The sequence below is a fragment of the Ursus americanus genome, chromosome 31, assembly GCF_024610735.1.
Source record: "Ursus americanus isolate L20-20 chromosome 31, mUrsAme1.1.p, whole genome shotgun sequence".
Classification (NCBI taxonomy): Eukaryota; Metazoa; Chordata; class Mammalia; order Carnivora; family Ursidae; genus Ursus; species Ursus americanus.
Genome location: NC_142157.1, coordinates 11,956,831 through 11,968,995, shown reverse-complemented (window position 1 = coordinate 11,968,995; position 12,165 = coordinate 11,956,831). Strand labels below are relative to the sequence as shown.

General features: G+C 37.4%; 1 pseudogene; it reads left to right on the top strand.

Annotated features, from left to right (window-relative positions):
* Positions 1–10,136: 10,136 nt before the first annotated feature.
* LOC148107369 (uncharacterized) lies at positions 10,137–11,918 on the top strand (annotated as a pseudogene).
* Positions 11,919–12,165: the final 247 nt, after the last annotated feature.

The following is a 12,165-nucleotide window of genomic DNA, read 5'->3' as shown; positions in this document are numbered from 1 at the left end:
GAGGGAATGAGGGAGACCTGGTGAAAGGGGTTAAGTGGTAAAATTCACTAAGGACTAAAAGCTATTCATATCCTCAAGTATAGATGGCTTCTAAAGCAAATATCTGAACTCCTTCACTTCCCTTTGCTTTAGCACGGTGTCTTCTACCGTTCTTGGTATCTGTTGAATGAATCAGTGAATCAAAAGAATAGTGTGGCCAGCAAGAGTACATAGGATCCTTGAAGTTTGGTCAAAAGTACATTTGTTTTTCACTAGGCAGGAAAAACTGGCCCTACAAAGTTATGCTCTGCATAAAGATAAATCCATCTCTTCCAAACACATTCTAATTTAATTCCAAATTCTTATTATTTTTCAACAAGAAGTTTCTTATTTAAGTCATCTTAAGTTTTCAGAGTTGTGTTATTAACCCAGGATCTTTGAATAGATTTCAGGAAGTGCCTGAACTCCTGTATTTGGTACACAAATGTGTGTCTGTATGCTGTTTCCTGGGAAAAGAGTTCATGAGGTTCATCAGGTGACCCCAGATGTTTACAAGAAACTAATTATAACACAGTGCCAGATCCTAAGCTGTGGATAAAGTCTGTTTCATACAGGTGCTATATCCTGTTCAAACTATAATGATTTGCAAACATTTACTTAGTAGAGGGATGCTTTTTTAAATGAAATGTCAAACCCAATATATAAAATGGGTAAAAGCAAGCCTGTCCAAGTTGAAGAAAAGATAGCAATTCCCACTGCCCACTACACCCTTTTCCCATCTCATCTTTCCTTGCTTTTTCCCTCTTCCCTGTGATCTTTGAGGCACCTCCCTGGAATCACAGAATTCTATACCATAGTATGAAAACCACTGTGTTAGTAGACCAACACATAATTGGATGTAGCACCCCCCAAATAGTAACTTTTAGAAGTGAAATGATGAAAATTATGTAAAATCCTGAATATATTCCATTTCATAAAATTAAATACCCTATATCTTTATACTTGAGTTTCTTCATCTGTCAAGTAAAATATTTGGTCTGAAATTTAAAGAGTTCTTTTAGCAATACTTATATTTAATATTATATTATATGGGTGAAATAGGTGAAGGGACTAAGACTATATTGATCTTGATGAGCACTGAGTAATATATTCAGCTGCTGAATAACTATATTGTACATCTGAAACTAATACCACACTGTATGTTAACCCTACTGGTATTATAATAATTTTTTAAAAGTCTTTTTGTTTCTTTTATTCTTTGTTCACATGTTTTATTTTTTAAATTCCACATATGAGTAAAATCATATGGTATTTATCTTTCTCTGACAGACTTATTTCACTTAGCATTATATCCTCTAGATCTATCCATGTTGTTGCAATTGGTCAGATCTCATTCATTTTTAAGGCTGAATAATATTCCATTATATAGATAGATGATAGATGATAGATAGATAGATGATAGATAGATAGATAGATAGATACACACACACATACCACTTCTTTATTTATTCATCTGTGGATGAACACTTGGGCTGCTTCCATATCATGGCTACTGTAAATAATGCTGCAGTAAACATAGGGGTACATATCTTTTTTAATTAGTTTTTTCATTTTCTGTGGGTAAATATCCAGTAGTGAAATTACTGGATCATATGGTAATTATGTTTTCATTTTTTTGAGGAACCTCCATACTGTCTTCCCCAGTGGCTGCACTAATTTGCATTTCCACCAAACAGTGCACAAGTGTTGCTTTTTCTCCACATCCTCACCAGCACTTGTTATTTTTTGTCTTTTTTATTTTAGCCATTCTGACAGGTGTGAGGTGATATTTCATTTTGGTTTTGATTTGCATTTCCCTGATAATTAATGATGTTGAGCATCTTTTCATGTGTCTAATGGCCATCTGTATGTCTTCTTTGGAAAACTGTCTATTCAGGTCCTCTGTCCGTTTTTCAATTGGATTATTTGTTTCTTTGGTGTTCAATTATATAGTTCTTTTTTTTTTAACATACAGTGTTATATTAGTTTCATGTAGAATTTAGAGATTGATCACTTATTTACAGCACCCAGTGCTCATCACAGCAAGTGCCTTCCTTAATACCCATCACCCATTTAACTCATTCCCCTGCCACCTCCCCTCCAGTAACCATCAGTTTGTTCTCTATAGGTAAGAGTCCATTTTCCTGTTTGCCTCTCTTTTTTTCCCTTATGTTCATCTGTTTTGTTTCTTAAATTCCACATATGAGTGAAATAACTTATTTCACTTAGCACTATACTCTTTAGCTCCATCCACATCTTTGCAAAATGGTAAAATTTTATTCTTTTTATGGCTAATTAATATTCCATTGCATATATATACCACAACTTCTTTATCCATTCATCAGTCACTGGACATTTGGGCTCTTTCCATAATTTGGCTGTTGTTGATAATGCTGCTATAAACATCAGGGTGCATGTTTCCCTTTGAATCAGTATTTTTGTATCCTTTGTTAAATACTTAGTAGTGCAATTGTAGAATGTAGGGTAGTTCATTTTTAGTTTTGTGAGGAACCTCCATACTGTTTTCCAGAGTGACTGCACCAGTTTGCATTCCCACCAACAGTATAAGAGACTTCCCCTTTCTCTGCATCCTTGCTAATACCTGTTGTTTCCTATGTTGTTAATTTTAGTCATTCTGACGGGTGTGAGGTGATGTCTCATTGTAGTTTTGATTTGTATTTCCTTGATGCCGAGTGATGCTGAGCATCTTTTCATGTGTCTGCTACCTATCTGTATGTCTTCTTTGGAAAAATGTCTATTCATGTCTTCTCACTTTTTTTAAACTGGATTATTATTTTTTAGGTGTTGAGTTTTATAAGTTCTTGCAGATTTTGAATACTAACCCTTTATCAGATAAGTAAGGTGTTAAAGTCCCCTACTATTATTGTATTACTATTACTTCCTTTATGTTTGTTATTAGCTGCTTTGTGTATTTGACTGCTGTCATATTGGGTGCGTAAATATTTACAATTGTTATATCTTCTTGTCAAATTGTTCCCTTTATGATTACATAGTGTCTTTCTTTGTCTTTCGTTATGATCTTTGTTTTAAAGGTTATTTTGTCTGATATGTATTGCTGCCCCAGCTTTCTTTTCATATCCATTTGCATGATAAATGCTTTTCAGTCCCTTCGCTTTTAATCTGCATGTGTCTTTAAGTTTGAAATGAGTCTCTTGTAGGCAGCATATAGTTGGCTCTTGCTTTCTTATTCATTCCGTCACCCTATATAGTCTTTTGACTGGAGGCTTTAGTCCATTTACATTCGAAGTAATTAGTGATAGGTATGTGTACTTATTGCCAACCTCCTGGTTCTGGATTTGTTTCCTCCCCAGATTTGAGAAGTTTTAAGTTATTATTTCTCCAAATAAAATTTCTGCCCTCATTTCTCTCTCTTCTTCTTGGATCCCTATAATACAAATGTTATGCTACATGGTGTCACTAAGTTTTCTACATCTACTTTCATTTATTATTATTATTTTTTTTTCTCCTGCTCAGCTTGATTGCTTTCCATTACTCTGTCCTTCAGGTCACTGATCTATTCTGCCTCCTCTAGTCTACCCTTTATTCCACCTAGTGTATTTTTATTTTGGTTTTTGAGTTTTTCATCTCTGATTGGTTCCTTTTTTATGTTTTATGTCTCTTTGTTAAGGGTCTCACTGATGTTTTCTAGTCTTTTCTCCAGTGCAGTGAGTAACTTTATGACCATTACTTTAATTCTCTAGCAGGCATATTACTTATTTCCATTTCATTTAGCCCTCTTGCTGTGATTTTGTCTTGTTTTTTCATTTGGGACATATTCCTCTGTCTCCTCATTTTGTCTAACTCTCCATGTCTCTTTCAAAATGTTAAGAAAGTTAGCTATATCTCCTGCCCTTGAAAGTAATGACCTTATAAAGAAGAGGTCTTATAGTGCCCTGCAGTGCAATCTTTCTTGTTCACCAGAACCTGGCACTTCAGGGGTGCCTTCCATGTTTGTTGTGTATGCCCTATTATTGTAGCTGAGTCACATTTACCTTCATTCTAGTCATCTGCAATGACTCTGTGCCTGTTGTGGGCAGTGTTTGGTCTCTGTGTTCTTAGTGGGCCAGTCTGGGGTCACCTTGAGCTTGAGTTGAATCAGACCAGTTGTTTTCCAGCACTTCAGTAGCACTAAACTGCAAAGCTTTCTTTTGTGTTGCCCCTGAGAAGCTTTTGTTGGTGGTCAGGGCCTGTAGTCAGACCTGATACTTGGCCCCAGCCCACTGTGTGGCTTTAGTTGGACTGGTTTCTCTCATTATCTTTCCCTCTCCAGTAAGAGTCACTCTGCAATGGTCCTGGTCCCTGATGGGGCTGTTTTGTACCACTTTGGATGGGCTCCATCCAAGGGCATTTTGGAGGAGGAAGGTCCACAGAAAAACATGGGGGTGGGCTGAGGTGCCAGCAAGGGTCATGCTGGTCTGCTGTGGGAGAGCCCTTGTAACCACCCAGGAAAATTGCCAAGGCCCACCAGGTTGATGGGGGTAGATCAGAAGAAGTTCACAGGGGCCTGGCATGCAGTGTTAGCAAGGTTGCCTCTGCTATGGCAGGGGACCCATTAGCCACTTTGGAGAACTGTTGCAGAGGCTGGTGCATGGGCTGTCCACAGAAGAGTGCAGGAGTGGGGTGTGCTTTTAGCAAGGTAGGTGGAGATTGTTGGCATTGCACTCATTCCCACAGGCGTCCACATATCTAGGCCGGGATACAGGGGAAGGAAATGGCACCCACCAGCTCTTTTGTTCTTGCAGTAGTCTCCCAAAGATCCCTGCCTCTCCAGCACATGCTCTGAGATGAGCCAATAAATCCCCTTCTTGTATATTCCAGGCAGTTTTCAAACTGCTGCCTCTATGCTGTAACTTCGCAGGACTGTTTGTTGTGCTGTCTCTATAAGGGCAGGGACTCCACCCTCCCAGCTATCCCAGGGCTGAGCCACTGATTTTTAAAGTTCCAGGTATTAAGCCCCACTGATTATTAGGCCCCTGTGGTTTTCAAAGCCAAATGTTATAGGGATTCATCTTCTCCATGTATGTTCCCTGTGCCTGAGGTGCCTGATATGGGGTCTGGTCCTCTCCCCACCTCTACACTGGTGGCATCCCTCCCTCCTTGGGAAAGTCCTGTGGGTCTGTTTGGCTCCCAGCCATGTCTCCACCCTTCCTACCCTCTTTGATGTGGCCTCTTCTCTACATTTAGCTGTGGAGAGTCTGTTCTGCCAGTCTTTAGGTTGTTTTCTTGTTATTTGCACTGATGTGGGTGTTATCTAGTTGTATCTGTGGGACAAGATGAGGTTAGGATCCTCCCACTCTGCCATCTTCATCAGAAGTCCTTTACCATTTTCTTATGTTGTTAAATTGCCTAGGTTTTCTGGTATATTATGGAATAGTTCCAGTGAGCATGACCATCTTTGGCTTATTTTTACCCTTGATGAGAGTGCTTCTAAAGCAACAGCAGGATGTTTGCTGAGAGTTACCACTTATCATTTGATCTGCTGAGAATTTATTCCCATTGGAATTAGCAGAAACTTGGGGGAGTGTTCTGAACTTTTAAAATGTATGGGAATTTTTTCCAATCTGATAGAAATCACAAAATGCACAAAGGCTCCCCTTAACTTAGTGCCTACACATTATGAAAGGATTAAATAAGATATGAAATTCATTCTTCCACACTGAATGTTCACAACAAACTAAAACACACACAAAAACCACTCACACAAAGAAAGTACTCCTGATAATTATGGAGTTATGAAAGAGAGTTTCATCAAAGCCCCCCACAAAAAAAGCCAAAAATTGTGAATAGATTCTCCTGAAGATCCTTTCAGCTATCCTACCAAGGGGGAGAGGGCATCCACTGGCCCTTCATTCCATGAACAGCTAAATCTCTTGCCACAATTGCTCTCATTTTATCTGTTAGAAGCACACTTACTCCCATAACTTCAGAGATACCCGCAACTTCTATCAAAAGGCTATCAATATATCCTCCCCTATCTTAAGAGAAATCTGATGATAGATACTAAAACATTTTCATCTCTTTATAAGTTCTATTATTATTCCCATTTGACAGATAAAGAAAGTTAGTAATAGAGCTAGAAAATTTTCCCTCTTTGAAAATTTTTAATGCTATTAGATACAGAAAGTTGCAAAAGACACTCCTCTGCCTACTCCCCCAGCTGAAAATGTTAATATGTTGTCATATTTGCATCAGCAACTTTCTATTTTAAAAGACATAAAGAATACTTATAAAGCAGAATCCCCCTGTAGTTCCTTCTGTGGTCCTTATCTCCTCCCCCTCTCCCTGAAGCAATATCCATGAACTTAGGTGTTGTTGTTGGTGGTGGTGTTTTGTATTGTATTGTTGTTCCGCTCAAATCTAACTCAAAATTCTGAAATTTTTCCACTCTGAGCTGTTGAAGCTCAAAAAATTTATCCGTAATTGTTAATATATCTTGAAACCTAGAACACATCATTCCTTTTAGTATGAATATGTATTAAAGATATGTTATCAACAAACTTAAACTATTTCTTTACCTTAAGAGAAGAATTGAAGGAACACTGAACAAAAGAAAGGGGGAGAGAACATTGGCAACTATGCAAAGCATCTTCCACCATGGACAATTTATTCAAAAATGACTGAGTGCCTATAATGAATCACAGTGCTAAGCACCAGAGACACAAAAACAAATAAGGCACCCTCTTTCTAGGGAGAAAGATAACTAGTAAAGCAACAAAAGCAGTAGGGTAATGAGTTTCAAATATTTTTGACCATAAACCACAATAAGAAATATGGTATATATAATTATTCAATATACATATACATGTACATATGTAACTGAAACAAAAGTTTCAAAAGGCAATACTTAATTTTTTGAGCCGTCTGTATTTCCTACTCTGTTCTATTTCAAGTACCTGTCATGACCCTCTAAATTTATTTCATAACCAATAAATGGGATAAGATCTGCTTTTTGAAAAACATTATTTTAGAAACATTTATAAAGTGACATGAAAGCAATTGAAAAGGCAACTCAGAGGATATGTATTTGAACTATGATATTGAAGGATGAATAGAAGTTATTCAGGTTGAAAAGAAAGTGGACAAGGCATTTTGAATAAAAGAAACAGCATATTTTAAAAGCATATGGAGATAAAAATAAACCCTGTGTGTCTAGAGAACAGTGAGAAATTGTATCCAACTGAAATATATGTTGAGACGTTAGTCTGGAAAGTTTGGTGGGTACTAAATTTTAAAGGCCTTTGCAAACCATTATGTGAAAGAGTTTAGACTGTATCAGGTAACTAGGAGGAGACTCTGATGGTTTATAAGCAGGTGTCTCTTATAGGTAGATCTATTTTTGAAAGAGAACTTTGAAAGCTATATGGAAAATGAAATGGAGTAGTAAAGATTCTAAAATCTGTATCTGTAGCCTAACCCTCTATTCTGAATTCCTGATTCATGAGGCCAACTGCTTATAATTTCTTAGATGCCCCGTGAGTGTCTCATTCCTAATATTTACAAAATTTATCTCATCATCTCTCCCTCAAAGTTTGTCATTCCACCTTTGCCCTATATCTCAGCAGATGCCATTCAGAAACCCTAGGACCTGAAAATCTTTCTCTATTCCTTTCCCTTTCTCAACTCCCACCTATAATTAATCACAAAATATTGTTTATCTTTAAAAACCTCTTCACTTTCCATGCTTAAATATATTTTCATTTTTTCCTCCCATTGTCCTCATGACGAAGCTCAAACCCATGAAATTGTTTATGTATCTTGTAGCCTGGCCCGACCTATCTCATCAAACATTCATCTTGTGTTCTGTGCCTCAACCATCTTGAAGTTCTTTTAGTTCCTCCAGCATACCATAACTACCTCTAGGCCTTCACAAGGTCCGTCACCCATATCTTCACATGGATAAATCTTATTCATTCTTAATATTTCCACTTACATGTCACTACCTCCAAAGAGTCCATCTTCTGGCCTCCACCAAATGAGTTTTATGCTCCTGATATGTATTCTCTTAACATCCTATACTTCCCCCATCATACAAAGCACTTACTGCACTCTATTATAAATTTTCTTTGTCCCTGGACTATAAGCTCTAAAAAGATAGAAATAGCTTTTATACTGCTCATCCTTTTGTCTCCTGCACTAAACTCAGTTCATAACCCATAATAGTTGTTTAATACATGTTTGCTGAAGGACAGGTGGAAAAGGAGATACTGAAGTTTTTTAAGCAAGCATCTCATAGAGTTAGATACCTATTTTAAAGAAATTTTTAGAAGCAATGCTGAAAATGTTGTGGAGTAGAAAATATTCCAAAACCTAGGAAGGAAAGAATAGGGAAGGAAGGGAAAAACAAAACAGGTTATAAAAAGAGATTAGGAACAAGTAGGTCTAATAAAGTTATCATCTGTGTCCCATAAGGAAAAGAAGAGAAAGATTTGGGTAGAAGTAATATGTAAAGAAATAATGACAAAAATTGTCAAAAATTGATGAAAGACATCAAGTCACAGGATTAAGAAAAGTAAATACCAAGCAACACAAAGCCAAAGGGAACAACACCAGTGTATATTATAGTAAAACTTCACAAAACCAAATAACAGAAGTCAGAAGATAATGGAATGGTATCTTCGATGTGCTAGATGCTAAAAGAACTACTAACCGAGAATTCTATGCCCAGCAAAAATATACTTCAGAAAGTGAAGGTAAAATAAGAGCATTTTCAGGCAAACAAAACTAAGAGAATTCACCAACAGCAAACCCAAAATAAGGAAATACTGGTAGAAGTACTCCAAGAAAAAAAAAGAAAGCAATCCTAGAAGGGATATACAGAGATTTAAAAAGAAATGAGGGGCGCCTGGGTGGCACAGCGGTTAAGCGTCTGCCTTCGGCTCAGGGCATAATCCCGGCGTTATGGGATCGAGCCCCACATCAGGCTCCTCCGCTATGAGCCTGCTTCTTCCTCTCCCACTCCCCCTGCTTGTGTTCCCTCTCTCACTGGCTGTCTCTATCTCTGTCGAATAAATAAATAAAATTAAAAAAAAAAATAAAAAGAAATGAAGAAAAGTGGAAAGAGTCAAACATAGATAAACATAAATGAATATTCACTATACAAACAATACCAATATTTTCTTGTAGAGATTAAATTTTATATAGAATTTAAATACATGACAATTGTGTTACTTTCCCAGGGCTACTGTAACAAAGTACCACAAACTTGGTGGCTTAAAACAACACAAATGTATTCTCTCACAATTCTAGAAACCAGAAGTCTGAAATCAAGGTGTTGGTAAAAGCTATACTGTCTGAAAGCTCTAGGGGATTATCCTTACTTCCCTCGTAGCTGGCAAACCTTGGCGTTCCTTGGCTTCTAGATACATCAGTCAAAATCTGCCTCCATTTTTTAATGGCCTTCTCTCCTATGTATCTGTGTCTGTATTTCCCTCTTCTTATAAGGGTGCTAATCATTTTAAGGACACTAATCTAGTATGACTTCATCTTACTTCATTACATTTGCAAGGACCCTATTTCGAAATAGGGTCACATGTGCAGGTTCTGGGGGTTAGCAATTCAACATGTCTTTTTGGGGGACACAATTTTTTTTAAGATTTTATTTATTTATGTGACAGAGAGACAGCCAGCGAGAGAGGGAACACAGCAGGGGAATAGGAGAGGAAGAAGCAGGCTCCCAGAGGAGGAGCCCAATGTGGGACTCGATCCCGGAACCGGGATCACACCCTGAGCCGAAGGCAGATGCTTAATGACTGTGTTACCCAGGCGCCCCAGGGGGACACAATTTAACCCATAACAACAGCAATAACACATAAGTTGGGAGGGACGTAAATGGAGTTAAAGTGCTCTAAATTATGTGTTTTGTCCAGTAGGTTGTAAAAGTTACAGTTTATATTAGTCTTTAGTAAATCAAGGATGCATGTTTTGTGATCTAGAATAGACACTAAAAGAATAGTATAAGAATGTCATGTTTATGATCTGATCTATATCATAGTTTCATTTTCATTCAGTCCAAAATATACTCAAATTTCCAATGTGATATCTTCTTTGATAATGGATTATTTGGGGATAATGCATCACAAAGTGGGTTTATTTCAGGAATGCAAGGTTGGTTTGAGCTTTGAAAATTAATCAAGTAAACTTATCATTTTAATGGAATAAAGAGAACTATACAACCATCTCAAAAATAGAGAAAAAGCATTTGATAAAATTCAATACCTACCTATGAAGAGAGAACCTTAGAAAATTAGGACTGAGAAGAATTTTCTTAATCTGACAAGTGTCATATACAAAACTTCTAAAGCAAATTGTCATACTTAATGGTGAAGTTACGGAAGTTTCCTCCTTGAGATCCAGATAAAGACAAGAATTTTCTTTATGACAACTTCTATTCAACATTACACCAGAAGTTTGAGTGCAATAAGGCAAAAAAAAAAAAAGTTTCTGCCTGGCTCCTGACACAAAGGACTAGGAAGTTGGGCCTTTTCTGCATTTCACGGTCCTGCCTGCAGGCAACCGGTTTACGTGTGAAGAGGCTCTATTGGTGGCTCTCAGGACATTTTCTCCTGATGCAGCTGTGATTTCTCCATGAATCTGCTCTGAAAAAGAAATCCAGAGAATGAGGTAAAAGAAGAAGAAATGGCCAATTCTCAGATCTCATTGTGTGGGAGCCAAACCTGGTCATCTTTTTGGAGCAAGAGAAGGAGCTCTGGGATATGAAGAGAAAGAAGAGAGTGGCCATCCACCCAGCTGCATCTTCACATGGCACCCAGAGTTTCCTGTCAAAGCTGTGCATAGAAGCTTCTTTCCAAAATGTGGCAGTGGGTAGATATAATCATAGTGCCCTTGAGAATTTACACTTAATGATAGACTGGAAAAATGATGGGGAAAGTGAAGAGCATCAGAGATATCATGAAGGACTTTTCCAAACTGAGAGAACTGTCCATAGTATGACTCTCACTCCCCAAAATGGTGAAAGATATAAAACACTTTGGAAAACATCCCTTCTTAAGTCTGCTACTTCTGAAAGGCAGTGTCTTTCTGTAAGCAAGGGCTCAAATCAAATGGTGAAACATACATATTTGGAGAATGAAAATTTGGAAAATCTGGAAAGTTGCCTTCTCCACACTGAAAATAATTATTTGAACCATTTTGAAAGTAGGATTGGATTGACCTTTGAGTCAAATATTTCTGAAAATCAGAGATTTAAAAATGAAGAACAAAGTGCTAAGTTGGATCCATTTGAGAGGTCCTTCACCAAGGGGTCGACCCTACAAGATGACCAGAGTATTTTCAGTGAAAATAGAATTGCTCAATGCAGTGAATCTGAGAACAAATTTAACAAGGGTTCAAATGTTAATAAATGTCTGAGGACTCATTTTCCAGAGAATCATTATGAACGTGATACATGTGTGGAAGTCCTTTTATCAAAGCTCCAACGTGATTATACATAAGAGTATGCCTATGGGAGAGAGTCCTTATAAATATAATGAATGTGGGAAATCTGTTAATCAGTCCTCCCATGTTGGTGATTATCAGAGAATTCACATGGAAAAAAATTCATACAGATAATAAACCTGGGGACATGTTGAGTCAATCATCAGGACTAAACATACATAACACAGTCGCTACAGAAAACTTACATTTGTGAGGAATGTGGTAAAGCCTTTGACTGGCACTCAACACTATCTCAACATCAGCCTATGCATACTGGAGAGAAACCTTACAAATGTGAAGAATGTAGCAAGGTGTTTATCCACCACACATACCTTATTCAACATGACAAAATTCATCCTGGAGAGAAACCTTACCAGAGTGAAGAATGTGGCAAGGCCTTTAACCAGCACTCAAACCTTACTCAACATCACAGAATTCATACTTGAAGGAACCCTAACCAAAATAAAGATTGTGTCAAGGCCTTTAAGCAATGCTAAAGTCTTAACTTATGATCAGAGAATGTATACTGGAGAAGATTTTGCAAACATAATGAATTTGGCAAGCCCTTTAAAATCAGAAGTCAAGCTTCATTGGACATCAGAGAATTCATATGGGAGAAAAAACTTAGAAACGTAAAGAATATGGTAAAACTTTTAGGATTGCTCAACCCTGACTCAGTATCTCAGAGTTCAT